Genomic DNA, 27,321 nt, shown 5'->3' on the forward strand with positions numbered 1-27,321 from the left:
TCACCCTGCCCACACTTGTTTAGCCACCGCTGTCTCCCCTTTCCCTGACCCCAAGCACAGAGGAGGGTCCTTCTCCCCGCCCCCCACGTCTGCTCCAGCTGGCCCTGTGTGGAAATGCTGAAGTTCTGGCTGCACCATGCTCTCGGTGCTTAATTATACAGAGTAGCAAAGTGCAGGATGGGCCGGAGAGTGATCTGAGCAACAGTGAGGGAAAAGAGAGAAAGAGGTAGGGAACACAAAGGAGAAAGAAACACGTTTTCTAGTTCGCTTAGAAACAGAATCTTCTCGGGACCTCATATTTTTTTAATGTAATATTTAAAAAAAAAAAATGAATAAATTGAGTAGAATTTGAAAAAAAAAAAAGAAACATAATCTTCTGCCACCTTTCCCTTAATCTGATTTTTAACTCTGCCACCCCCTTTCCCCGTGTCTTAGAATGTCATTGTCTCTCAAATTGCAGGCCTGGGAACCTCAAACCTTGTAATTGTGCCCCAGGACAAATCAGTTTTAATTTGGCACAAGTGGCATATCTTATAAATCCTAGGTTCTCCCCCTGGCATTTACTTTGGTTAAGGATTTCCCAAAAAGAGTGCAGGTCAGGCTCTCGGGAGAGACGTGCAGGTGTGTGTCAGTGCCACCCCGTAGTTCTCAGCTGCCCAGGGCCTGGGTAGGGCCACTCGGGCTCTCAGCCGAGGCAGGGGTAGGGGCACACTCCACCCGGAGGCCTGGGCGGTCTCAGCCGACAGGCCCTTGGGCATTCCGCTTTTTCCCTGGGGAGTCCCAGGCCCTGGTGGGTGTCATCCAGAATTTGCAAGGAAACCAGAAGGAAACCACAAAGCCACAGGGGTGGGGAAGGGTGGGGGCAGAAAGATTTTGTGGTTGAATCTAAAATACAAAGTGAGGGTGGAAGCATCTACCACAGGGATTTCATTACGGAGACCACAAAATTCAGCCTGAAGGAGTTCACATGCATTTGGAGATGTTGCTAAGCTCCATCCTAAGGGTGGCCGAGAAGGGTTGGGAGGCCTGGGATGTGAGATTCATGTCCCCCACTGCACACCACTAATAGCCCGTGATTATTTGGTTGCACGGTGCTGCCAGCCCCCAAACTCTGGCATTTCCAAAGAGAAACTGGGATGTGGCATCCTCCCAGCCAACCCCCTGGCTTTCTGTGTGATTTCCCATTTTTCCAGGGTGTCTCTGTTCTTTTAAGTATATTGGATAACTGCTCTTAAGTGAGCTAAAATTAAACTCCCAAACAAAGAGTTATAAGTGCTGTTTTATTTCCAGAGATGAAAATTGCACTCGAGTAACTTCTTTATTTGACTACATTACATTACAGTAGAAGGAAGGAGAGGACTGCGGTACAAAATAGTAATTAACTATTTTTTCTCTGTCCTGAAAATTAGTGCATAGTTAGATCAAAATATGACAGGGTGCATGCTCATTTAATTTTTAAATTGCTTGGTAACTTCAAATAAAACCACTGCAGTGGAGACGTAAGATTGTGCGACTGCTGAATGCTCAATGGCACCTGGGAAACCACTCCTGCATATCTCCATGGTGAAATCTGATAGTGTTCACTCATTTATGGAATCAGCAAATATATATGCTGCCTACTGTGTGAAGCTACCTCTGGGACAAAGCCATGTGTATGACACTCCTCGGTGCTGAATGGCAGGGGTGACTCTGAGGGTCACGGCATCATTCAGTCATCCCTTTGCCATCAGTTCATTCAGCTGCCATGTACCCAACGTCATCTCTAGGTAGAGGTCCCTACTTACAGCAGGTTCAAGGTTTATTGGGGGAAGCCAGGAGAACCAACTACCATGATAAATATGGAGGTAGGTACAGGAGAAGCACAAGCAAAGGCATCAACAAATCAGTTCATTTATTCGTTCAGGTGCTCACTCATTCATTCACACCAAAGATTTTATTTAAGACCTACTTAGTGCAACGGGGATATGACAATTTGCAAACACAGACATGATCCCTGAATTCCTAGAGCTTACATTCTGGAAGGAGGGACAGGTATTTATTGGCAAATCACACGCACAAGTGTGAAATCACAGCCCTGGCAGGTGACTTAAGGAGAGAGACCTGGAGCTCTCAGAGCCTCCAGTCTGGACCTAGACCTAGTCAAGGTACCATCTCAGGAATTAATTAGGTGCAGCAGGGAGAAGAGCATTCCAGGCTCAGTAACAATAAGTGCAAAGGCCGTGGGGCAGAGGGAACTTGGTGGAGTAAGAGAACTAAAAGGCGGGCACTGAGGTTGGAGGCAGAGAGTGAGGTGGATTTGTGAGCTGGGCTGGAGAGAGAGGTTGAGGCAAGACCAGGCGGCCTTGGGAGTGCCTGGCGAGGATTTTAGTCTTTCACTGAAAGGCACTGGGCAACTATTATGCAGTGTGGAAAGACTTGTTTGGGAGGTCATATGGGCAGGGTGGAAGCCCTGTTGTCCATAGTGGAGATGGAGAGAAAAAAGATGTGAAGTCGTGTGGGAGAGCAGCCTTTGGTCCAGAGGTAGGGTCTGCCAGGGGAGCTGGGTGTGCAAAGGTGATGCCAGGCTGGGGGAAGCTGTTGCACATGAGAAAATAGCAGAGGCATGGTCAGGAAACAGGGCTCAGTAACCCTGAATAGAGTAGCACAGGGGGATTTTTAACACACTGGATGCCCTCGGGCACCTCCATAGTTGGTAATTCCAGACCTTTCTTTCCAGGACTTTAATATCCTCCTTTCCATCTTAGAGGATTAGCTCTAGTTTCTGAAGCTGGTCCAACAGGTGTGCTCACCTATTGCTCACTTATCTATTATGAAACCCAAACAAATTGGGTAATTGTGTGTGCGAATGGGTAGTTAGGTGTCTAACTACCTATAGGTTTGTGTGTGGGTCTGTAATTACTAGATTTGCATTTGTGAATGTTCATTTCCTTAAACAACCCTCTTTCCCCCTCTTCTCTGCTTATGCAGCCACCCCCACCCACCCTTAATACGCTTATGCCCAGGTGTATGACTGGGCCAGATGTATCTCTTCTGTCAGCTCCACTGCAGCAGAGGAAGTTTCCTTTCCTTCTTAAATGTCCCTCCCTGTACCTCTGTGCACCACCATGCCCTCCCCATCTGCAGAACAGAAAGCCTCAGAATCTCCCCTTCTGCCTTATTAGGTGGCAGTTGCTTGTTCTGCCTGTAAATAGTACAGTCTGTAAATCACACAAGAAGTCGAGTCTCTACTCCCAGTTCAGCCTGACCTCCCCCGGGCAGCATCCCTGTTTATAAGCTGGACTTGCGCAGACAGGTGCTGGAGAGCCGCTGTAATGCAGAGCAAGGTACTGGTTTTGGAGTCTGCTGTATCTGGCTTCACATCTCAGCTCAGCTCCTCACGAGCTCTGTTATTCCTGAAAATAAATGTAACATGCTAAGGACTCAGCCTCTGGCACAAGGTTGGCACAGAGTTGGCTGACGGTGTGATCATTACTTTAGAGTGTATGTGCTTGTTGGTAGGATACCGAAGGAGGTGCTAGTCCTAGGTCTTTTGTTGTGTACAGAAGGGACAAAGCTTAGGTGACCTGAAGTTGCTGCCAGTTTTCATGTCATCTATGATACAATGTTAGTAAAATGATTTAAAAAAATGAACTGATACAGGACAGGTACTTTATGACTCCACAATCAGATAATCTAAAAAACCTGGCAAATTATCACCTTGGGATACCATAATATCTAGTAACCAAAACATAAACATGGCAAAACTTATTTATTTATTTATTTTAGTTTGCAGCATCGTCAGTAAAACACCTGAGACACATTTGTTTGGGATGGGCAGCCTGTGATTTAATGTTAAAACCCAGTCCTGCTGGTGGATGTAGCTTGTTGAGCTTTGAGTGTGCTACAGTGACTGGTCAAGAAAAGCCCATCCTGTGGAAAGATGGCCCAGGGGTCCCCTGCCTAAGGAGGGCTGCGCTTGTTAGATGAAGCCTTCCAAGACACCTTGGCTAGGAAGATTCCATATGCATGCTCTTAGCTAGTCAGGTGATTGAATTTTAGCACCCTTGTTCTTTTCTGACTTCAAGCTTTGCTTCTGCCATGACAAGATGCATCGCTAACAGCTGTGCACCTCTGCCTTTTGCTGAGCCTCAGTTGCAGTAAAGAATCTACCTCTCACCATCAGTTTTGCTAAATAGGGAAGATGAGACTTTTTATAATTTTGATGCAAGGTAAAGTTCCACTTTTGCTTTCATTATGTTTTTTAAAACTACTTCTCATCAAACAAAAAATGCCAGATGCAAAAAACATCAGCCTTTTACTCAAGCAGAGGGATGTTGGGGCCTCCTACCCCCACCCCACATAATAGGAGGGTTTTGTATGTATGGGAGGATTTAGATGAGAAAATTGCTTCCAATTAAGGGATCATGTGATCTCTATTCTAGAGTCCACAAATGCACCAGTTAAAAGGAAATGTCCAGCTTGCTTTATATTTTCTGAATCAGTTTCAAGTTCTAGAAATGCGTGGTTTTCTTCTGTTTTGGGCACTTCCCTTTGGATTGGTCTCTTCCATCCGTCTTTCATTTGGAAGCTTGGTGGATACCTGCCAGCATTCGCAGAGCAGCAATTTCAGCCAAGAGTGTGGAAGTGGTTGTAGGAGGAAAGGGGGCCCCTTGCTGGATGTCTCTTGCCTCCTTTTTGCTCTGTGAGGGTCATCTTTTAAAGGGCTTCCCTCTCTCCCAGCAGACAGTAACCTTGACCTTCCTGGAAGCCTGCTGCTTTTACTCCTGAGCTTCCTGCCAGAACCCAGAGCTCCCAACTGACTTTTCACCTCCCAGGGCTGTAAGAATGAAAACCGAGAATTTACTATTTGCTAGAAACTGTTGTTTTTCAGGACTGGCATACCAGAGATCAGAGCTGAAAACTGTGGCTTGAGACAAGTGATAAGAGGGTGTCCAGGAGTTGGCCTCCTAAATCTAATGAGTCATTAACACATGGCATTCAGTGTCTCAACCTCCACAATACATTATAAATGGGAGAATTTTGCTGGAAAGAAATCTCCCAGGCTTGGGGACTTCCCAGCCAGCCTTGTCTCTTACTCCCCCCACCCCCACCTTTTTTTTTTCCTCGCAAAATGAAGCAACTCTTAGGGGTCCCTGTGATGGAACTGTTCCGTGTCTTGACTCTGGGGGTGGCCCATTAAAAAACACTTGCATAGAGCTAAGTACTCAAGCACACAAATGTAAATCTGGCAAAATTGAAATAAAGTTGGTGGGTTGTCTTGATGTCCGTTTCCTGGCTTTGATACTCTATAGGTCGTCCCCATTTGGGGGGATCTGAATGAGACATCTCCAGGATCCCTCTGTATTATTTCTTATAACTAACTGCATGGGAATCTACGATGACCTTAAAATTAAAAATTAAAAAAAAACAAAGACCAGCTTTCAAGTCTTTTTTTACTTTAAAGCATTTTATTGAAGTGTATCATTCACACATGAACATACATAAACAATAAGTGTATAGTGGAAGAGGTGAACTTACAAAATAATTATGTATAACATACCATTTCTATCTCACTTCCACCCCACCCCTTAGATTTTGGAGCTCTGTGTCACTAAACTGCCTCATTTATTTAAATGTTAGTTATGTTTTTGGTACTAGAAGTCAAGGTCGACAATAAGATTTCTTAGCGATAGCAAAGTATTAGGGATTCCAGAAAGGGGTCCCAGAGGACCCTTGCCAGAGTGGAGAGAAGAATGAGTCCTCGGAGCTTCACGTGGTTCCAAAGCACCAACAGGGGAGAGCACTTGGTTTTTCAAATTCATTCTTTAGGCTTTTAACTCTTTTATTTTGAATAATTATAGATGTGCAGGAAGTTGCAAAGCTAGTCTAGAGAGGGCCCATGCTCCCTTCACTCAGAGTCCTCCACTGCTCAGGCTTAGGTAACTGCAGTGTAATGTCCAGACTAGGAATCAACATTGCTAGGTGTGTATGTATAGTTCTGCCTCATTCGATCACCTCTGTAGGTTCTGGGAGCACTGCTTCACTCAAGGTACAAAACTATTCCATCACCACAAACATCTTGCTCGTGCTACACCTTTATAGTCAGACCCAGCCCCTTTTTACCCCATCATCCCTAACCCCTGGAAACCACCGATCCATCTTCCATCTCTGTGATTTTGTCATTTTGAGAATATTATATAAACGGAATCATTTATATCTGATCTTTGGGCACTCAGAGTGCAATTCCTTTGAGATCCATTCAAATTGTTGTGCATGTTGGTATGGATATACCATAATTTATTTCGCCATTTACCTACTTTAGGATATTTTGGCTGTTTTCAGCTTTGGACTGCTACAAATTAAGTTGCTGTGTGCATTCAGGTTTTCTGAGGACATATGTTTTCATTTCACTAAGAAAAATGCTTAGAAGTGCAATTGCTAGGTCATACAAGTATACTGTTTTCCAGTATGGTCATTCCATTTTACATTTGCACCAGCAGTGTATGAGGGACCAGTTTCTTCATGTCCTCACCAGTACTATTCTTTTAGTGTTAATTGTTACAAAAGATATGTGGTGGTATATCGTCATGGTTTTCATTTGCATTTCCCTGATGCCCAGTGAGATGGAACGTGTTTTCATGTACTTATTTGCTATCTGTATAGCTTCTTCAGTGAAATGTCCATTCATGTCTTTTGCCCATTTTTCTAATCAGTTGATTTGTTTTCTTACTCTTGAGTTTTGAGAGTTCTTTATATATTCTGGATGTGTCCTTTGTCAGATATGTGGTTTGCAACCATTCTCTCCTAGTCTGTAGCTTGTCTTTTCGTTCCTCTGAAGAGGATCTTCTGCAGAGCAAAGTTTTTATTTTTGATGCAGTCCAATTCATTGCTCTTGCCTTTTATGGATTGTGAGTTTGATGTCATGTCTAAGAACTGTTCACTAAGCCTTGGACTGGAAGGCTTTCCCCTATGTTATCTCATAAGAGTTTCTTAGTTTTCCATTTTCATTTTCCACTTAAATCTGGGATTCATTCTGAGTTGATCTTTGTATAAGGTGGGAGGTTTAGGTCAAGGTTCTTTTTTTTTTTTTTTTCACATACTGATATCCAATTCCTCTAGCACCATTTGTTGTAAAGACTATCCTTGTTCCACCAATATACTTTAGCACCTCTGTGAAAAATCAGTTGGCTATACTTGGGCAGGGACTTTTTCTGGGTTCTCTGTTCTGTCCATTGATCTATGTCTAATGAGCGGTCTTTTTTGTTCTTAGTATTTTTTTTTATTAGAGAAGTTATAGCTTTACAGAAAATTGATGCAGAAAAGAGAGTGTTCCCATAAACCCCCATCTATTATTAACAGGTGGCATTAGTGTGGCACCCCTGTTACAAACTGATGAAAGAATATTATTATAGTGGTACTGTTAACCCTAGTCCATAGTTTGCCTTAGGATTCACTGCTTGTGTTTTATACAATCCTATGTTTTGTTTTTATATTTTTATTATAGTTACATATATACAACCCCAAATTTCCCCTTTTAACCATAACCACACACACACACACACACACATATATAAAATCCAGTGGAGTTAATTACATTCACAACATTGTGCTGCCATCACCACCCATCCATTACTCAAACTTTTCTATTGCTGCAAACAGAAATTCTGTACCCATTAACCATAAAGTCACCACTCCTTACCCCCATCCTAGCCCCTGGTAACCTGTATTCTAGTTTCTGACTATGAGTTTGTTTATGCTAATTATTTCAAATCAGCAAGATCATAGAGTATTTGTCCTTTCGTGTCTGGCTTGTTTCACTAAAGGTGATACCTTCGAGCTTGACCCATGTTGTCATGAGCATCTGAACTTCATTCCTTTTTTTAATGCTTGATCTTTGAGCATGAGAGAGGAGGACTTGAGGAGGTGCCCACCCCCCAGTCTCCAGCCCCTCAGTCTCCAGCTCCTCAGAGAAAGTACGGGGAGCCTAGACTCAGCGCCAGCATCACCCCCAGCTTTGCTCTGCACACCAGCTTGTTGAGAAACTTCCCCAAATGACGTTTGTACCGCCTTCCCTAGATCCTGCCGTTTTGGTCTCCCTTTACTTCCTTTCCTTGCTTACGCATGTTCTCAGATTAAAATGGGATTTTCTAAAACAGCTTCTTCGATCATGGGGTAGAAACCGTAAGTAAACAGAATTATCATAACAATTTAAATAGTAATAAAATATGTTCCTCTGTTTCTATTCAAAGAGAGAAAGGTAACTAGAGAAGATGAAAGGAAAATCTAGATTTGTGGGCGGTAGGTGTGTGTGTGTGTGTGTGTGTGTGTTTTCTTCTTCAATAATAGGTACAGAGTTTTAGTAAAGGACTTCAAGGCAAAAGGAAAAAAAATAGCATATACTGTTATGGGGTTATTTTTATCTTTCATTTTTATGACAACTTATTTGTACTTAAGCGAATCTTTCCAAAGAGTTAGAAGCATCATTAAATAAAGACTGTGAAATGTGCAATATGGCTTATTTATTTAAATGTTAATTGGTCCAACGAACACTTCTAATTAGCTCTATATTTGCTTAGCAAAAAGTTTTACAAATTCCAATTGTGAAAAGCAGCTATTTTGAGCTGGTAAGCATGTTGCAGCCTCAGCTATGATTTTTCTATAGTTCTCAGCCCTTGAAGGCACAATTTAATTTTTCATGTATGCATACTAGCAACGGTAAACACTTGCGAGTGTAAAGAACCTTCTTTAATTAGCTGCACAACAATTAAAGGATTCACAAACTAAATTGAACCCTGTCTCGGTGCTTACTAGCTGAATTCTACCACCTGTCACAACAGCACTTTGTTCAATCTGTTATGCAAAATCATTATAGCAATATAGCGGAGGGGGAAAAAAAGAGAAAACAGCAATTATTTCTTACTTTTCTCTTGAATGGGTTATTTTGGGTTATACTGATGTCAGGTTCATTGAAGCTAACCTTTTGAAATCTGTAACAGCATAATACTTCTAAGGCAGGCTCAGAACGGCTTGAAGAATATTTAGTTTTACCCTTTTAGGAAGAAGCAGTGCTCCTCCTTAAAGTGTGCTGGGGACTCTGATCATTTGAAACAACCTGTTCTAGCTCTTGCAGCCTCTGTTTCCCTCTTCTCATGAGGGACCCCATAGAGCCTGGCACCAGAACCCACCTGCTCCTAGTTTAGAAGCACACAAACTACCCTAGACTTGAGGTTAAAGGTGCCACTCTCCAATGCCTTCTCAGAAGGCATTCCAGGTCATATTATGTCACTGGCCTTATCGCTTACCATCAAATCCTTCTTTACAAAATTTTTTTTAATTTCTTATTTTAAAAACTAAAATGCTGTCTTGCAGATTGGGTTGGAGGTAGATGCTGACCCCCTGGCCACTTGTGGAGACAAAGGCTTTATTCTGGGGCCCAAACCTTAAGTCTGACCCGGCAGCCTCCCTGTAGTTGGGGCATAAAAGTTTCCATTTGGTGTCGTCACACCCTGGCCCCTGGCAGGCGTGCTGGCAGCGATGCGGGCTTCCCCACGCTGGGGCAGGGAGGCAGGATGCTGTGCGGGCTGTGCACCTCCACTGATGAGCTGTGCTTTGAGATACTCTCTGGCAGTCGCTTAAAAATGGCATCAATAACATATTGTTAGTCCCAGCCTTGGAAGCATAAGCAAGCTGGGCATTTTCAGACGTTGGAGCAATGATCACAGACAAAAACCCAGGCTCATTCAGAGGGCCTGCATTTTCTGGCAGTACAATATTTTTTACGAGTTGCCTCTTTACATCATTTCATGAAAATGTGCAAAGAAGACAAGGCAGTCCTTTGAAAATATAAACTCTTTCCCCCAAAAAATGCCAAAAGAAGGAAAGTGAGAGCCAAAGGTCAAAGGCTGAGGAAGAATGTGTTTCTCTATTTTTCCTGTTTCTTAAGCAGCGAGGAAACCCTCAGTGCTACAGCACTCATACAGCCAGGCCTGGGAAGTAGCCCTGGCAGCGTCTGGGTACGTCTGTCATCTTCTTACGGAAAATCAAACTCTTGGGCTGGTCCAGGGTTACAGCCTGTAAATTAAAGTAAGTCATTGTCTCTTAATTGGAGAAGTTCATGCAATGTGGCCGAATGCCAAGTTGCAGCCCAAGACCCACCTGCTGCCTTCTGCAGGCTTTGGAGGCCTGACTGCCCTTGACCTGTTCAACTTTTATCACCAGTCTCCCAGGTGTTGGTGCAGCTGCTCTTTGGTGGTCCTTGGGTTTATCTTCCTGGCTCCCAGGTTTGCCCCTGAGGGCAGGGCCTGAGCACTGGGAAGAGGCTGCTGGTGCCCCCTGGGGGATGGTCACTTAGTAGCCCTTAGTAAACAAGCGGGACTCGTCACTTGGCTGAAGGGTCCGTTTGGGCACCTGAGTCCTTTCAGCTTTTCCCTCCACTGGCTCTGGCTGCTTCTTTTTTTCTGCTATTCACTTAATATCTCCTTACCAGGGTATACGCTTTGCTCTTTCCCATGTTCCTTTCTGCTTCCTGCAAAGAAAACTGGCCCTTGGAATGGCCATAAGCCACGTCATCATACAGAGTGTCACTCACTGTGTGCACAGACCTGGGTTGGGGTGCTCAGAGGCCACCCTGTCTTCAAGGGGCTTCCAATCTGGTTGGGGGCCCCAGACTCACCCAACGAAATGGGGGACACAAGCCCGAGGCGTAGATTCCAGCAGCTGCTCTGATCTGCAGCTGCAGTTGGGAGCCTCTGTGTTCCTCCACTCCAGCGTCGCTGAACTTCCCAGCTTCCTCCATGCAGGGTCACTGGAGGTAGTTGTGACTTAGCGGTTAGTGCATGGTGCATGGAGACACTGTTGGGGTTCAGTCCCAGCTGTGTCAGTTACCAGCTGTGTAACTTTGGGCAGTTATTTCACTTTTTCCTGCCTCAGTTTCCCTATAAAATATGTGTGATAACAAAATGATCTTTCAGGGATGTTGTGAGGATTAAGGGTGCCCATTTATAAGCTGCGTGGACCAGTATCAAGTGCGATTCAGTGTTGGGTTAGTTGTCCCGTCTATTACCAAGGCTGTCATCATCATCACTGCTCCCTGCACATAATCTTCCTTGAGCGTGAGCTCCAAAGGTCTGGGGACAGGAAAGAACCTCAGGAAACCAACTCCCAGCTCCTGCCTTTAGGCTGGACAGGTGTAAACAAGCCACCAGACCGGGGTCTTACTCGTTGTAGTGAACAGGGGAAGCTTCTTGGCTTGTTTAATCATCCAAGATGAAGCTTCTGTCTTGGTGCCTTGCCAGCCTTCCTCTTGTTGTCTCATCAGAGGGTGTGGTGTTCCAGTCTGGAGATACTACCATGTAGGGTGCACCCCATTTGTTTCCTACCTGTGATTTCTGCCCACTGGCAGTTGGTGCTACTTTCTTGAGAGTGTGTAGATCCCTTAATGAAGAGACACCTCTTCAATCAGATACTAGAAGAATCCGCAGATGGAGTCAGTAGTTATTGAGCATTTGCTACAGGAAGACTGTGTGCTCTGTAAGGAGCACATGTCAGGATACAAACATTCCTAATATACAAATTTAATTGTAATTTTGTAGAGGCACCAAGGAAAGAAAACAACTGGACAACAATGGTGAGTGCTGGCAGAGAAGCAGACCAAGGAGGGAGCATAGAAAGTTGAAGAGTGGAGACAAGTTGTAGGAAGGAAGTCTCCAAGAGCAGATGCCTGGGGCAGAGTGTAATAATTGGCCTTTAACCCTTGGGGTGGGGGCACAGGGTGGAATGGCCTAGTGAAAGGTATTTCCTTTGAAATCGACTCCCCTTTGCTCCAGGCCCATAGGGATTTCTGTAAGGAGACAATGAGTGATATAGGAGAGTTCTCCTCTTTGGGGAAGAGTAATTTTTAGGACTATAAATACCTGAGATAAGAAATGTATATATTTTCAACCATGAGTACAGAGGAAACTTGGATTATCTAGCAGTGATTGGGGTCATTTCCCAATGTATTAGTCAGCCAAAGGGGTGCTGAAGCAAAGTACGAAAAATCTATTGGCTTTATAAGGGATATTTATTTTGGGGTAAAAGTTTACAGTTACAAGGTCCTAAAGAGTCTAACTCAAGGTGCCATAAGAGGTAGTTTCTCACCCAAAGTCTATTGTCATGTGTTGACGCAACATGGTGGGTGATGCCTGCAAGGGTTCAGCCTTCCTCTCTCTCTTAAGGCTCTGTGGTTCCAGCTCCTTCCAATTGCAGCTGTAGGCTGGAGGGCTCATTTTTTTTCCATGCTCAGCTGCTCTGGTCTCTTTACAAGATGAGCTGTCAACTATCAGTTGACAGGCTCCTCTCTCTTCCTGGGACCACAGGATCCTCTTCTGTGTCTATGGAGCTTCCTTCCTCTGTGTATCTTCTCTGTCTACTTCTGTGTTCTTGATTGAGTATCCATTTATATAGCCCACCAAGGGGATGGGGAATCAACTCTGAGTTATACCTTGCTGATGTGGTTGAATCAAAGTCTAATCTTAACATAATTTAATCAAAGACATCTCAGCTGAATCTAATACAATCAAAGGGGATCACACCCAGAGAACAAACCAGATTGCAAACGTATCAGTATCTTTTTGGAGTTGATAAATAATATCAAACTGCAATACTGAGTTTTCTGCTGCTACTTTTCCTCTTAAGGTCAGAGTGATGAGCCAGGAGCCAGCAGGGCTCAGTGCCTCACCAGCAGTGACCCTCAGTAAATGTCTGTTGAATGACTACATGACTGCATCTGAGGAATCGGGTTTCAGTAGTGGTTGCACACAAAGTGGTGGGCTTTCCCTGTGAATTACTACCATGCAAAAATTCCTTATGGTGGTAACCTTTGGAAAAAATGTGTGTCCCATAAACTATCTAGAAAGAGATGCAAGTGCAGAAGAGATCCATGGAGGAGATAGAACTTCCCCAGCCTTGCTTGTTTCTGCTTTGGACACTGGGATGTCTATGATCATGTACCTGGCCAGGTACATTTATGAGAAAGGATTTGGCTTTTGCAGAAGTTGTTGCTTCTCTAGTGCCTGCCACTTTTCTCCTTTAGTAACCTAGAACACAGCAGGTGTTGGCTATAGAGGTCCACTGGAACCAGGAATCTAGTTCTTCCTCCTGAGAGATGAACTGTGTAGTTCCTGAATGCTGAAAAATCTAGAGGGTATTTCATCTCTTTCCATCTCTAGATGTGGTCAACTTGTTTTTCTTACCCCTCCATAGAAGCTTATTCTGAAAAATTATAAAATAGAGGTGAGCAGCAAGAAAGAACTGGAAACCCCTTACTATCACCAATGTCGACCCTTGGGTGTGGATCCCCCCAGACTCTTTCATGTATAAATGTTTCCTTTTTTTTTGTTGTGGTACATAAAACATAATTATACTTCATGTACTGTTTTATAATCAGTCATTTAATTTAATATATTCTTTGGCACCTTTTTTGATGAGTGCAAAAAATAGTCCCATGACTCTGCCATGATGCATTTATTTAATGGAGTCCTGTGAGGAGACACTTAGGTGATTTCCACTTTTTCCCTCCTTTGATGTGGGCCTGGGCTCCTTCTCTTTGGCCGCTAGGGGAACTGGGGTCTCTTTTAGGGAAGGAACAAAAGGCAATTGAGGGATCAGTTGCATTGTTTTCTCTCTTCTGGTGGGAATATGAATGGCTGCCTTGGCAGACTCATCAGCAAACCTGAAGGGTGTGCAGGGGCAAGCCTTTGGACTGGAGGTGGGGGCATGAGAAAGGTGGGCTGCACCTCCTTTCCTGTGAGTGGGTGCGTGTACTCGGGCATGTGCTTACGCGTGCACAAAGCTTTAGAGAAAGTGTGGTCTGATCTTCACTCTAGGTTTCCAGGGATTGAATCCAAACCATATAGACCGTGGGCAAGAGGGTGAAAATCCAGGCCATCTGCCCTGGCATCATTGACCTCTCAAGGTCTTTGCTGCTCCGAGCACTACTGGGTGTTGGTCATGGGTGTTCAACATTCTTCTATACCATTTTTCATGAGTGCGTGGTTTCTGGTTACAGATTGTGTCTCAGTCTGACTCTTTCTGCTAGCCCCTGTTCCCATCCCATTGCCACCTTCATTCCTTTAGTTCCTTCACTCTAATACTTCATCTGGACTCTTTTCCTAGGCTGTGTCTTTTATAATTCTAGTACTTATTTCTTCCAACTTTTCCAATAATTAGAAAATCATCATTCCCATCTAATGTCATGTAAACCTCTGATGAGAGCTGTGAACTGCTCTCTCCTCTGCCAGTTTCTGCAGCCGGGAGGCATACGGGTGAGGGCGGAAGAAAGGAGAGGAGGAAGGGCAGAAAGGCGGCCTCCCATCTGACTTGTGATATCTTTTCTTATTGTCCATCCATCCACCCATCCATCCATCCTTCTGTCTGTCTTCCCATCCATCATCCAATCCCTTTTTTCTTCATCGATCTATATCCAACCTATCCATCCTTATTTCTTTCTTTCTGTCTGTCCATTTGTCCATCCTTGGCATCTAGAATGGCGTCTGGCATAGAGTAATTGCTCAATATACATTTAATAAATGGATGACTGAATCAATAATGGAATGAATGACACAAAAGTCAGAGGCTTTGAACCTGGAGGGTTTATTTCCTGCCAACAGCCCACAACAAGCCTACCTATGAAATTTAAATCAACTCTGCTGGCCTAACTTTTGAACATTGTTCTGCTAAAAGGGCATCTCAAGACCTCCTGATTTTATGAGCTCTCTTTTCTAATTTAGTCATCCTGGGGAGGCATCCTGCCTAATTTTCTCCTTCCGAAGCCCTGGTTTCCCCTGCCCTCCCCACTGCAGCAGGCAAGGAAGAAGGGCAATCTAGGTGCACTTCTATAAATGACAGTTTGATGAACATCATTTTAGCTAAATCTTTGTACACATTCTTAATTATTTCCTTCAGTTTAATTGCTAGAAGTGGAATTGCTGGGTTAAAGGGAATACACATTTGAAGATTTTAATACCTGTTGCCAAATTGCCCTTCAGAAATGTTACATCAAATTATACCCTCCTCCCCCCCCACTTTCCCCAACATGATAGTGACTCTTTCCTTACATTCTACCAATACTGAGTATTTAACAAAGTAATATGAATGTGATATGCAAAATATCTCCTTAAATTGAAATTTCTTAAGCTATCTATCTATCTATCTATGCATCCATCCATCCATCCAATCTTTAGTGAATATCTAATTCATTGGTGAATTGCTCATGTATGTCTTCTGCCTGGTTCTCTTTTAGATATTTGAAATTGTTTTTTAATTGTAGAGTCTCTTTATATGTTAAAGTTATTAAGCCTTTGTCTTTTATATTTCTTATAATTATTTCTCCCAACTTTTTCACTTGCCTTTTGATTTTGTACCTAGTGATTTTTAATGAGGTAAAGGGATTTAACTGATCAAAATTTTTAATCGATTTATTTACTGTCTTTTGTGTTGTGCTTTGAAAATAAATTTCTTACCCCATCATTGTAGTAATATACTCCCCAAATCAACTTCTTATGTATTTATGGCTTTATTTTTAAATATAGATCTTAAATCCATCAACTATTTTGACGTATTTTACTGGGTCAAAATTTTATATACATATATCCCATGGATATATACATATTTATGATTTGTTAAAATGAGATTTTAAGATCATGTTTTCTAACTATTACAAATGTATAAGACATAAGAAAATTCTGTATTTAGTTGTCTGCTTTTTAAATCTGAATACAAGAAATCCTCATTTAAATCTTCCACCTTCACCCTAATTCTACTCCTTTTCCCAGAGGTAAGTTATGATTATCAGTGGGTTGGTAGATCCCTATCCAGATGTTTTTTGTATTTGTGAGCACACATAAATACGTACAAATATAAAGGCATTCTTGTTTTTACACATGTGGGAAAATCCTGTGTATACTGGTTTACCACTAGCACTTATATACTTAGGAATATAGAGATCTATCTAATTCTCTTAAAATTCACCATTTCCCAACTGATCAATGATTGACACATTCCCATTCTTTCTCCAATTGGAAAAATGCCACAATAAACGTGATGGTATCTACAAGTGGCATTGCTAGATTGCAGGGTAAGAATGTTTACAATTTTTGTGGATCCTGCTGAATTGCTTCCTAAAAAGGGTGCACCCGCTTTACATTTCCACAAATAGTATATGGGAGTGATCAGTCTTTCACACCCTTGCCAACCATGTGTATAATAAAACTCTTTTAGTTTTTGGCAAGCTGATGCTCTAAAATGTTTTCTTTTATATATGAATTTTCCTAAGCATTTTAATAAAGATATACTTCCCATTTATTTGACTTCCTTTTAAATTTACTTTTTATATTTTTGAATATTTGTTGGGTTATTTTTCTTTGTCTTAATGATACCAAGGAGCTCTTTATATATTTATATTCATAATATTAATGTTATGAATGTTGCAAAACTTCAAATTTTTATTTGTGTGTGGCAGAGAAATTTAAAAAATATTCTATCTCTCAATTACTGGCATTTGTGCTCTCTTTACAAAGATTGTGACAAATTTCTCCTGCATTTTTGACTACTTTTTATTTTTAAACAAACTTTTGTGCATTTCATGTGAAATATTTTTTTTAAAGATTTATTTTATTTATTTATCTCCCCCCCCCCCCAGTTGTCTGTCCATTTGCTCCGTGTTCTTCTTTCTCCTCTTCTGTTGTTGTCAGTGGCATGGGAATCTGTGTCTCTTTTTGTTGCGTCATCGTGCTGTGTCAGCTCTCCGTGTGTGCGGCGCCATTCCTGGGCAGGCTGCACTTTCTTTCACGCTGGGCGGCTCTCCTTGCAGGGCGCACTCCTTGTGCTTGGGGCTCCCCTATGCGGGGGACACCCCTGCGTGGCAGGACATTCCTTGCGCGCATCAGCACTGCGCGTGGCCCAGCTCCACATGGGTCAAGGAGGCCTGGGGTTTGAACCGTGGACCTCCCATGTGGTAGACAGACACCCTATCCATTGGGGCAAGTCCGCTTCCCTCATGTGAAATATTTTTTAAGTGGATAGCCCATTGTGCCAATATGTTTATTGATACGTCTTTCTTTCACTATATATCTGAATTATCACCCTTATCAAAACCATGAGTTTCTTTTGGGGTTCTCTCTATCTGATTCATTGATTTAATTTTTGACTCCTGAATACTGCCACACTATTTTGATTACTATAGTTTTACTGTATTTTACTATGACAGTGCACATCATATTCTCCTTTCTTAAAATATACTTGGCAATTATAACATTTTTCTTTCAGATGAATTTTAGAATCCACTTGCTAAATTTGTAATTGATCCTATTGGCAATTGGATTTGGATATATAGATGAACTTAACAAGAATCCACATACTGATGATATTAAGGCTTTCTATCCATGATAGTGGTATGTCTCTCTATTTATTCAGGTCTTATTTTGTGCCTTTCCATAAAGGTTCATGTTTTACTTCATATAGTTCTTGCCCATATCTTGTTATAGTTATTCCAGGGTATTTAAAATTTTCTCTGATAATGTATAATTGTTTTTTGTGTATAAGAGAATGATCATTTTCTGTATATTGATATTACCTTTGATTTCTTACTATTTATTTATGAATACTTTAATACTAAAGAATAACAGTTTTATACTTTATTCTTTTGTATTTTCTACATGCAGTCCTTCAACTACAGATAATGGTGGCTTTGCTGGTTGGTTGTCAATAATTGTGTCATATTTTTTTCTCCATCTTCTTCTTCTTATTCATCACATTATTGGCATTGAATGAGACTTCTAGGATAGAGTGACTTGTTTCTAGCTTAAAGAGAAATACTTCCAATATTTTGCCATTTAAGCATGATATATGATGTAGGCCCCTTAACTTTTTTAAATTAGGAAGAAAAGTTGAGTTTCATTAAGTGTTTTGGGGGCATTGTTGATATGATAATATGGCTATTCTCCTTTAAGATATTAATATAGTGAATTGCCTTAATAGATTTCCTATTGTCGACTGTTACCTGAACTGTTTGGAGTAAACTCAAGTTGTTCTTTGATGAATTATTAAGTTAATTTACTGAGGGATACGTCTCACTAATATTTTATTCAGGATGTATTCTACTTTTCCTCCTCTGCCTCTTCTCCTCTTCCTCTTCCTTTTTTTTTCCTCCATGCTATAGCTGGTAGTTCAATTATGGTAGTCTCAGAGAATGAAATGGAAAGTTTTCCACTTTTTCTGTGCCCTGGAACAGTTTATAAGTACAGAGATAATTTTTCTTTCGAAAGTTTGTTAAACTGTTAGCATGAACCGATAAACTCATTTGGCCACTTTTCCTTTCTCTTTCTCTCTCTCTCACTCTCTTTCTTTTCTTGGAGGTAACTGTTAATTATCTTTATTTTGTAATACTGATTTTATTTATTTTTTATTAGAGAAGTTGTAGGTTTTCAGAAAAATCATGTATAAAATACAGAGGTCTCATATACCACTCTATTTTTTTAACACTTTGCATTAATGTGATACATTTGTTACAATTCATGAAAGAACATTTTTATAATTGTACTATTAACTATAGTCCATCATTTACTGTTCAACACTGTGTTGAACAGTCCTGAGTTTTTAAAAATTTTTATTCTAGTAACATGCATACAACCCCCAAATTTCCCCTTTAACCTCATACAAATATATGATTCAGTGGTACTAATTACATTCACCATGTTGTACCACCATGCATTACCAAAATGTTTCTGTCATCTCATATAAAGACTGTACAATTTAAGCATTAACTTCCCATTCCCTAACCACCAGCTCCCAAGCCCCTGGTAAGCTATAGTCTCTGACTATATAGATTATAGTTTCTGACTCTATAGATTTGCTTATGCTAATTATTTCATATCAATGAGATCATATAATATTTGTCCTTTTGTGTTTGGCTTATTTCACTCAACATGACGTCTTCAAGGTTCATCGATATTGTCACATGTCAGATCTTCATTCCCTTTTACTGCTGAATAAATTCCATTGTATATATATACCATATTTTATATATCCAAAATAATTGAAAGCAGGGACTCAAACAGATGTTTGCATAGTAACATTATTCGCAATTGCCCAAAGATGGAGGCAACCCAAGTGTCCCTCAACCACTGATGAATGGATAAATAAAATGTTTTTTATCTTTTAAACTTTTTCTATGCTTATTATTTTACTCAGATATTTTAGTTCTCATTGAGTCATATTTGGCAATTTTTTTCTAGATAATCATTCATTTTAATGTAGATTTTCAAATTTAATGGATGTTCTGGTATTCTATTATAGTTTTAAAGTCTCCTTTGTATCTGTATTTATATCCTCATTCTTAATCCTAATGTTTGTGTTCTCCTTCTTTATTCTTATCCATATTGCTAGCATATATTTTCTTGGTCTTTGAAAAGAATCTAGTTTCAGTTGTATTTAATGAGTCTATGTGGTTTTTGTTTTTTGGGGGGTATTCTATTTAATTAGTCTCTGCTGTTAGATTTATTAATCTCTTCTTTTTTTCTTTGATATTATTGTAACTCCTTTTTCTCCATCTTCTTGAATTGAAGCCTTAATTAATTTGTTTTCAATCTTTTTCACTTTCTAATAATTGCATTTAAAGTTATAGAGTTTCTTTTGAATACTGCTTTGACCACATCCTAGAAATTTTTTTGTTTGTTTTACTTCCATTATTTTTCCTTTTAATTTGAACATATGGTTATTATGATTTCTGTATTTTATAATCTTACTGAGATATTTTTATGTGTGGTCTATTACATGTGACATATTTTCTATTGGGTACAGAGTTCTATCACTATATCCTTAATGATTTTTATAATCCATTTTTCCTGTGAATGTCTGAGAAAAATGTGGTAAGATCTCCCATGATGGACTTGTGGTTTTGCCTTACTTTATCCCAGTTTTTGCATTATACATTTTTAAAAAAGATTTATTTATTTCTCCCCACCCCTTCATTGCTTGCACTTTCTGTGTCTGTCTTCCTTGTTTTTCTAGGAGGCACTGGGAACTGAGCCCAAAACCTCTAATATGGGAGGAGGTACCTAATTGCTGAGCCACTTCTGTTCCCTGCTTTGTTGTATATCTCACTATGTTTTCTTCCTTGTGTCTCTTGTTGTGTCATCTTGTTGCCTCAGCTCACTACACCTGCCTGTCATGTCAGCTCGCTGTCTTGCTTGTCCTTTTTAAGAGGCACTGGGAACCGAATCTGGGACCTCTCACACGGTAGGTGGGAGCTCAATTGCTTGAGCCACATCTCCTTCCCTGCATTATACATTTTAAAGCTTTGATGTTAAATGCATAAAAATCTATGACTGTACTGGTTCCTTCCAGCCTTGGTAGATTGTACCCAATATCTACATAAAAATCTCCTTTACCTTTTTAATGTTTCTGGTTTGAATTATATTTTATCTAATGCTAATATTACAATAGCTACTTTCATTTTCTTAGTATATGCCTTTGTACCTGTCTTTTTCATTCCTGTATTTTCAAGCCTTATTTGTAAGCTCTTCTTGCTTGAGTCTCACATGAAGAGTGTAAAACTAGGGGAGGATGGTAGATATATATTTAACCTAATCCAATATCCGATATTCTTTTTTCTATTATATATAAATTTTATTGTATTAGCATTTATTAAGTTTATTGACATGTTTGATTTTATTCCTGCTATCTTATTTTATGTTTTTATGTTGTCTGCTTATCATGCTATATAAAGTTTTATTTATATCTTTCTCTCTTTTTTATATGGATCAAATCTTTTTCATTCCATTTTCTTTTCTCTTATTTAGAAATTAAGCACTGGGTTTTATTCATGTAGTAGGTACATTTTCATTTTTAACATGTATCACTTAAACATGTGTTTGTGCATGCATATATTCAGCACCATATCTTAGCCTGAACAAAACAAGAATCTTAGTTTGCTTTCATTTTGTACTCCCATCTTATCCCCTATTATTCTTGCTTCTCTTTCATGTAAAAATTATTTTTTATTTTATTTCTAGACTTTTTAAAAACATAATGCACTACTGATGATTTAGGGTTAAATGAAAATTTTAACTGACTTTTTAATTTACCCTTGTTAAAATTATTTGTTGTTTCCTCTGCTATACATCTTTAATGAATTCTTTCAAAGAAAGTCTAAGTAATTTAAGGTCTGAAATACATATTTTTTAATCTTGTACTTGAGTGATATGGAATAAACTCTAGATCTTCAGCCTTTTGGAAATATTACTTGATTGTTTTGAAATAACGAGTGTTGTCCATGAGAAGTCTGATGACAATCTAATTCTTAGACTGTCACTTTTTTTTTTGTTCTTAAAATTTTACTTTTACTTGACATTTGCAAGTTTCTTCAGGATGTGACTGTGTGAATCCTTTTTTCCCCTAGCAGTTTTCTCAGCTCCCAGGGATTCTTTCAAGCTTAACCTTTTTCTCTACTATCATCACCACTGCTGCCATCATCATCATCATCATCATCATCATTATCCATTGGTTGTTAACTCTTTATTGGTTTATCCTCTTTCAAGAACTGCTACTGTATGGTTATTTGACCCTCTGAATTTAACCTCCCTGTCTCTTAGCTTTGCACCTTTCAACATTATCATCCATGCCAGAAATCTGGCCTGGGCCATGTCTATTCAATTTTTCAAATCTTTTGTTTGTTAAAAAAAAATTTACTTATTTTTCATTGTGATAAAATATACCTAACGTAAAAATCATTTTAGCCATTTTAAGTAGACTATTCTTTGACATTGAGTATATTGACAATACTGGTGTAACTTTCACCACTCTCTATTTCCAGACTCTTTTTCATCATCCCAAACCAAAATTCATACACATTTAACAATAGCTTCCCATTCCTCTCTCCCCACACCCCCCAACCACTATTCTGCTTTCTGTCTCTATGAATGAATTTGCTTATTTTAAGTGTTTCATTTAAGAGACATCATAAAATATGTATCCTTCTGGTTTTGGCTTTTTTCACTCAACATGATGTCTTCAAGATTCATTCATGTTGTAGCAATTACCAGCACTTCACTTCTTTTTATGGCTGAATAATATTCCATTGTGTGGATATACCACATTTTATTTATCTGTTCGTATGTTGATGGGCACTTTGTTTGTTTCCAGCTTTTGGCAATTATTCAGTGAACATTGGTATAATCATAACTGTCTAAGTACCTGCTTTTATTTCTTTTGGGTATATACCTCGGAGTGGAATTGCCAGGCAATGTGGTAATTTTATGTTGAACTTTCTGAGGAACCAGCAAAGTGTTCTCCACAATGGGTGCATTATTTTACATTGCCACCAGTGATGTACAAGAGTTCCCGTCCTATTTCTCCACATTCTCACCAACACTCATTTTCAATTTTTTAAAATGCTAGTGGGTATAAAGTGGTATCTAATTGTATCTTTAATATGCATTTCTCTAATGACTAATGATGTTGAGTCTCTTTTCATATACTTATTGGCCATTGAATATCTTATTTGGAGAAATGTCTATTAAACCCTGGACCCATTTTTAGTTGGTTTATTTGTCTTTTTGTTGTTGAGTTATAAGAATTTTAAAAATATATATATATTCTGGGTATTAAGCCCTTATGAGATATATGGTTTCCAAATATTTTCTCTGATTCTATAGTCTTTTTTACTTTCTTGATAATGTCCTTTGGTGCACAACATTTTAAATTTTGATGAAGTCCATTTCATCTGATTTCTTTCTTTTATTATTTGTGTTTTTATTGTAAAATCTAAAAATCCATTGCAATTACTCTATTACTGTCTTTAAAATTTTAGTTTCTTTTTTGCAGTGTATTATTTTGATTCCTTTTTTCCTTCCTTTTTTCTGTTTTTTATTTATCTTCATAGAGATTACCTTGGAAATGACATGCCTCTACAAATAGCATCTTAAATAAATAATAACCTAGTTCGACTAGTTTCAATCTATTTTCAGTAATATATACACTATCCACTCCTATATATCCCCTCCCCTCCTCCTTTATGTTATTATTGTCTTATTGCATTGTTAAACATTGTACATCAAGTAACAGATTTAAAATGTTATTTTGCACATTTGCCTGTTAAGTTACATGGGTAGGGGATTAAAAACAGTTATGAACCAAAAGTGAAATAATACAGGACTTTATATATACCTGTGTATTATTTACTTTTGCCATTGTTCTTTAAATCTTCTTGTGGCTTTGAGTTACTATCTAGTGTCCTTTTATTTTATCCTTAAGGACTCCCTTTAGCATTCTTTGTAGGACAGGTCTTCAGGTAATGAACTCTTTCAGCTTTTGTTTATCTGTAAATGTCTTAATTTCTACTTCAGCTTTTAAGGATGGCATCTTAAACTAATAACCTAAATCATACAAGATTCTTGTTTGAAAGTTTTTTTCTTTAAGGACTTTAAATATATCACACCACTGTCTTCTGACCTCCATGGTTTCTGATGTTAATCTTATTGGGAATCCCTTGTATGTGACAAATCAGTTCTCTCTTGCTGCTTTCAAAATCCTCTATGGAGTTACATAATTTCACTATAATGTGTCTTGGTGTAGAGCTCTTTAATCTATGTTGGTGTTTGTTGAGCTTCCTGGATGTGTATATTCATGACTTTTATAAGATTTGGCAATTTTTTGGCCATTATTTCTTAAATTTTTTGTCCTTTTCTTTCCTCTCTTGCCTCCAGGTCTCCAGTGATATGTATGCTGTTATACTTGATGATGTCCCACAGGTGCCACAGGCTCTGTTCATTTTTCTTCATTATTTTTTCTTTCTCCTTTTCACACTGGATAGTTTCCATAGTCTTATCTTCAAGTTTGCTGATCCTTTCCTCTGCTTATTCAAATCTGCTGTTGAATTTGTCTAATGAAATTTCATTTCAATTAAGGTATTTTACAACTCAAAAATTTCTGTTTGTTTCCTTTTTATAAGTGCCATCTCTTTATTTTGTTCACACAGTGGTTTCTTAAGTCATTAATGTGGATTAGCTCATTGAACATATTTAAGACAGTCAATTTAGAGTCTTTGACCTAAAAATCCATTGTATGATGTTCCTCAGGGATGGCTTCTGACAAATTTTTTCTCCCCCTGTGCATTGGCTTTCCTTTCCTGTTTCTTTGTGTGTTTTGTGTTTTTTTTTGCATTAATATCTGGTTATAACTCTGGAAATTTAGTTCTCCCACTCCTCTGGGATTGCTAGTTTTTTGTTAGTATTCTTTTTGAGGGCTAAAGCCCTCAATTTGTGACCTTTTTAGTCAGTTTTTGCTTCCAAATAGAGAAAGGAAAGAGAGAAAAAAGGCACCCCTTCTTTAAGACTCCTATGCCACTTTTGCCTGGTAGGAACAATGACTGATCTCAGAGCTGGCCCACCAGCAATCTTAAGTAGTGATTAAAAGCTGTGATCATTAATCAGACCACCCACATACCCCAGATTTTGGAACACAAGGTCCATATAGCTCACCCTGGTACTTGAAAGCTGCACCAGGAGCTCTGTTAGCTGTCCTCACTGCTGCTTTCCACACTGTTGTGAGATGAGGGATAGTAGCTGCTGCATGGAGGCTGAAATTCACCAATACTTATCACAATTTTCCAGCCTTTTCCTTCGGCTCTTTCCTGAATGTAGCACAGTGTTCCCCTAGATACTGGACTTTAAAAATAGTTGATTCAGTTAGTTCTTACCAATTTAATAGTTATTTTGGTGGAGGGATCAGTTTCTGTAGCTTCCTACTCTGCCATCTTCCTGCAATCCTCCCTCTTGATTTATTTTTTTAAAGTAGGCAATTCAATTTTGAATATCCAATACCATTCTCTTTTTACACTGTGATTGCTCTATTTCCAGGCAGTCTTTTTTCTCTTTATTCTTTCTAAAGAGTATTCTCTTCATGTGCAGTATTCTCTTTATACTTTCTAAAGATACTATTTAGAATTTTGAGTTAAATAGTTCTTTTTCTTTGAATAACTTTTGTTTCCTCTAGGTCAGTTGTTCTGGTTGTTCATCTTGGTTCTTCTTTTTTTGTATTTTTTGCTTCCCTTATATGTCTAGGGAGCTTTCTTGACATTTATGTTATGGAAAGAGGACTAGTGGCCTAGTGTGGACAGCTGGTGGATATTCCTTTGTGATTCAGTGGGTCTGTTACCCTGTCAGTCTTTGCCATAGGATGGATGGAAGGCTTGCTTGCCCTGTAGAAGTAGGGCAGTTCAAGGATTGTTAGACTTTAGGCTGAGCAGTCTGGTGTAGGCTGGCAGGAAGGCTGGTAGAGATCAGGTCCTAGCCTCCCTGGTGACTGAACAGGTTTTACCCTGGTGGTGGGGATGTCAAGACCTTGGCCTTCTGGGCAGGGCTGCCCTCCATATTCTTCCCCATAGAGTCTATCTGAAATCACTTTATACTCTCCTCTGCTTCATTTCAGGTCAGGTGCTTCATGTATTTTAGAGTGTAGTATTTGACTGTGGGATGTTGCTCTCTTCTACCACTGGATTTGTGCATTCTGAGTTCTGACTTTCTTTGGATTAGCTCTTTTCTTCTAAGTGGTCTCCCCTGCTCATGTTTGGGGCTATGTTTTTGGGTCTACTCCTATGCCTCTGATACCATCTATCTTCCATCTTCCATGAATATCTCAAAATTTCTGACATGCTGATGACATCCTTTCTTGTTTTCTAATGCAATTAGAGAATTATCTTATATGGGAAAATGTACTGTCACTTTCAGGGATTTGGAGTGGTAGAGAGAGAAGGTAGATATGCTCTGCTTACCACTTGACACAATCTACTGTTGATTTTGTTTTAATCCTAATTTTGTAATCAGCCATCTTACTGAGCTCTGATGTGACATCCACGTAATTACAGTTGTCTCTCTGGCTTTTAATGTTCAGTGGGGGTTTCCAGAAAGTCAAACATATCATTGGAAAGCAATGGTTGTTTTTTATTATTCCCAATATTTGTAGCTCTTATTTGATTTTCTTTGCTATTTTCACTGGCTAGAACAATATTTAAGATTTGATAATTAAGATTCCATAACAATATTTAAGAACTGAGTGATGGGGGCACATATACATCTTTAGTTTGCATTTAATTTTGTTGAAAGTGCTGCCAGTGTTTTACCATAATGCATGTTTTTCGGTTGTTTTGAGATGGATATCTTGATCATTTTATTTTCTTATTACTGAGCATTTTTTGAAAATCAGAAATGAATACCTGATTTTGTCAGAGCCCATTTTGAATCTGTCAAAATGATCACGTGGATTTTGTTCTCTGACCTGTTATAACAGAATTCTGCCTACTTTGCCAACATTGCATTCCTTCCATAGACCCAACGCCGGGTGTTTCTGATGTCTCTGAAGAGTCTTGGGTTATCCTTTAAAATGAAGGAGCCACCACTGATGCTCCTCTTCTTTGTCTCTGGAGAAGGCAGCCTTTCCAGGGTGATGGCCTTTGTTCATTCGCACTGCGGGGGGGGGGGGGGGGGGGAGCATGGTTGAGAGGAAATTAACTTAATGTCCTTTATTCCATTGACTCTAAGTGGTAGACACTTACTAAATACTTGTTGAACTTGATGGAAATGTTTTGTCTTCCAGGTTTTTGTAAAAATCCAGATATCCTGGGAGAGGAAACACATTAAGCTTGTGTCCACTTCTTTATGAGATAGCATCTTTATTCATTCATTACTTCAGTGACTTTTTTTTTAGCATTTTCTGTGTGCTATGAACTGTGCATAGGGATTTGCCAGCCTGGGACATTGGTCGACTCCTCAGAAGGAGGGAGAGGGTGAGAAATTGGGAAGGTTTTCCGAGATAGTGGAACACCTTGGAAGTTAAGCTAGCTCCTTTATAAAAACTAGTGCTAAGGTATCACCTCTTGGGAATCAATTTTGACCATAGTCATGCAATTAAAACACTTTTTATCATTATAATGATTATTAATTTATTTTATTCCAACCAAACTAAATGTATGGCCAGTTATCAAAAAAAAAAAAAATTTTAATGGCAGTGCAGTGCAATGCAGTGCAGCATTCCATAGGAGCATTCAATTCATTTAGTACCCCCATCCCCCTCACTTTTTGGATATTTAGGTCATCTCCATTTCTCCATTTCTATAAATGGCATCTCAGTTCAGCTTTGTCTGGATCTCTGAAGCAGCCCAGGTTAGTTCTGGGTGTGGAAAACTGAACCGTAGGTTACTTTTTATACCAAGCATGATATGTATCAAAAAATACATTGGTAAATTGAAATATACCAATTTATATTCCTTCCAACTCTATATGTCTCTTACCAGTTAACAGCAGTAGTCAT

General features: G+C 39.4%; 1 protein-coding gene across 25 annotated transcripts in view; it reads left to right on the forward strand.

The window, feature by feature from the left end:
* The window catches only part of ZNF536 (zinc finger protein 536), a 418,028-nt gene that overhangs the window by 145,173 nt on the left and 245,534 nt on the right, over window positions 1-27,321 (forward strand). For 10 of the 25 annotated variants that reach the window (XM_058280094.1, XM_071209200.1, XM_058280086.1 and 7 more), the window contains one exon: window positions 20,166-20,253. The exons of the other annotated variants lie outside the window; for them this stretch is intronic. The gene's annotated coding sequence lies outside the window, so the exon portion shown is untranslated. The remainder of the gene's footprint in view (window positions 1-20,165; window positions 20,254-27,321) is intronic. 25 annotated transcript variants of the gene reach the window in all.

This window comes from Dasypus novemcinctus, chromosome 18 (assembly GCF_030445035.2).
Source record: "Dasypus novemcinctus isolate mDasNov1 chromosome 18, mDasNov1.1.hap2, whole genome shotgun sequence".
NCBI classification, from domain to species: Eukaryota; Metazoa; Chordata; class Mammalia; order Cingulata; family Dasypodidae; genus Dasypus; species Dasypus novemcinctus.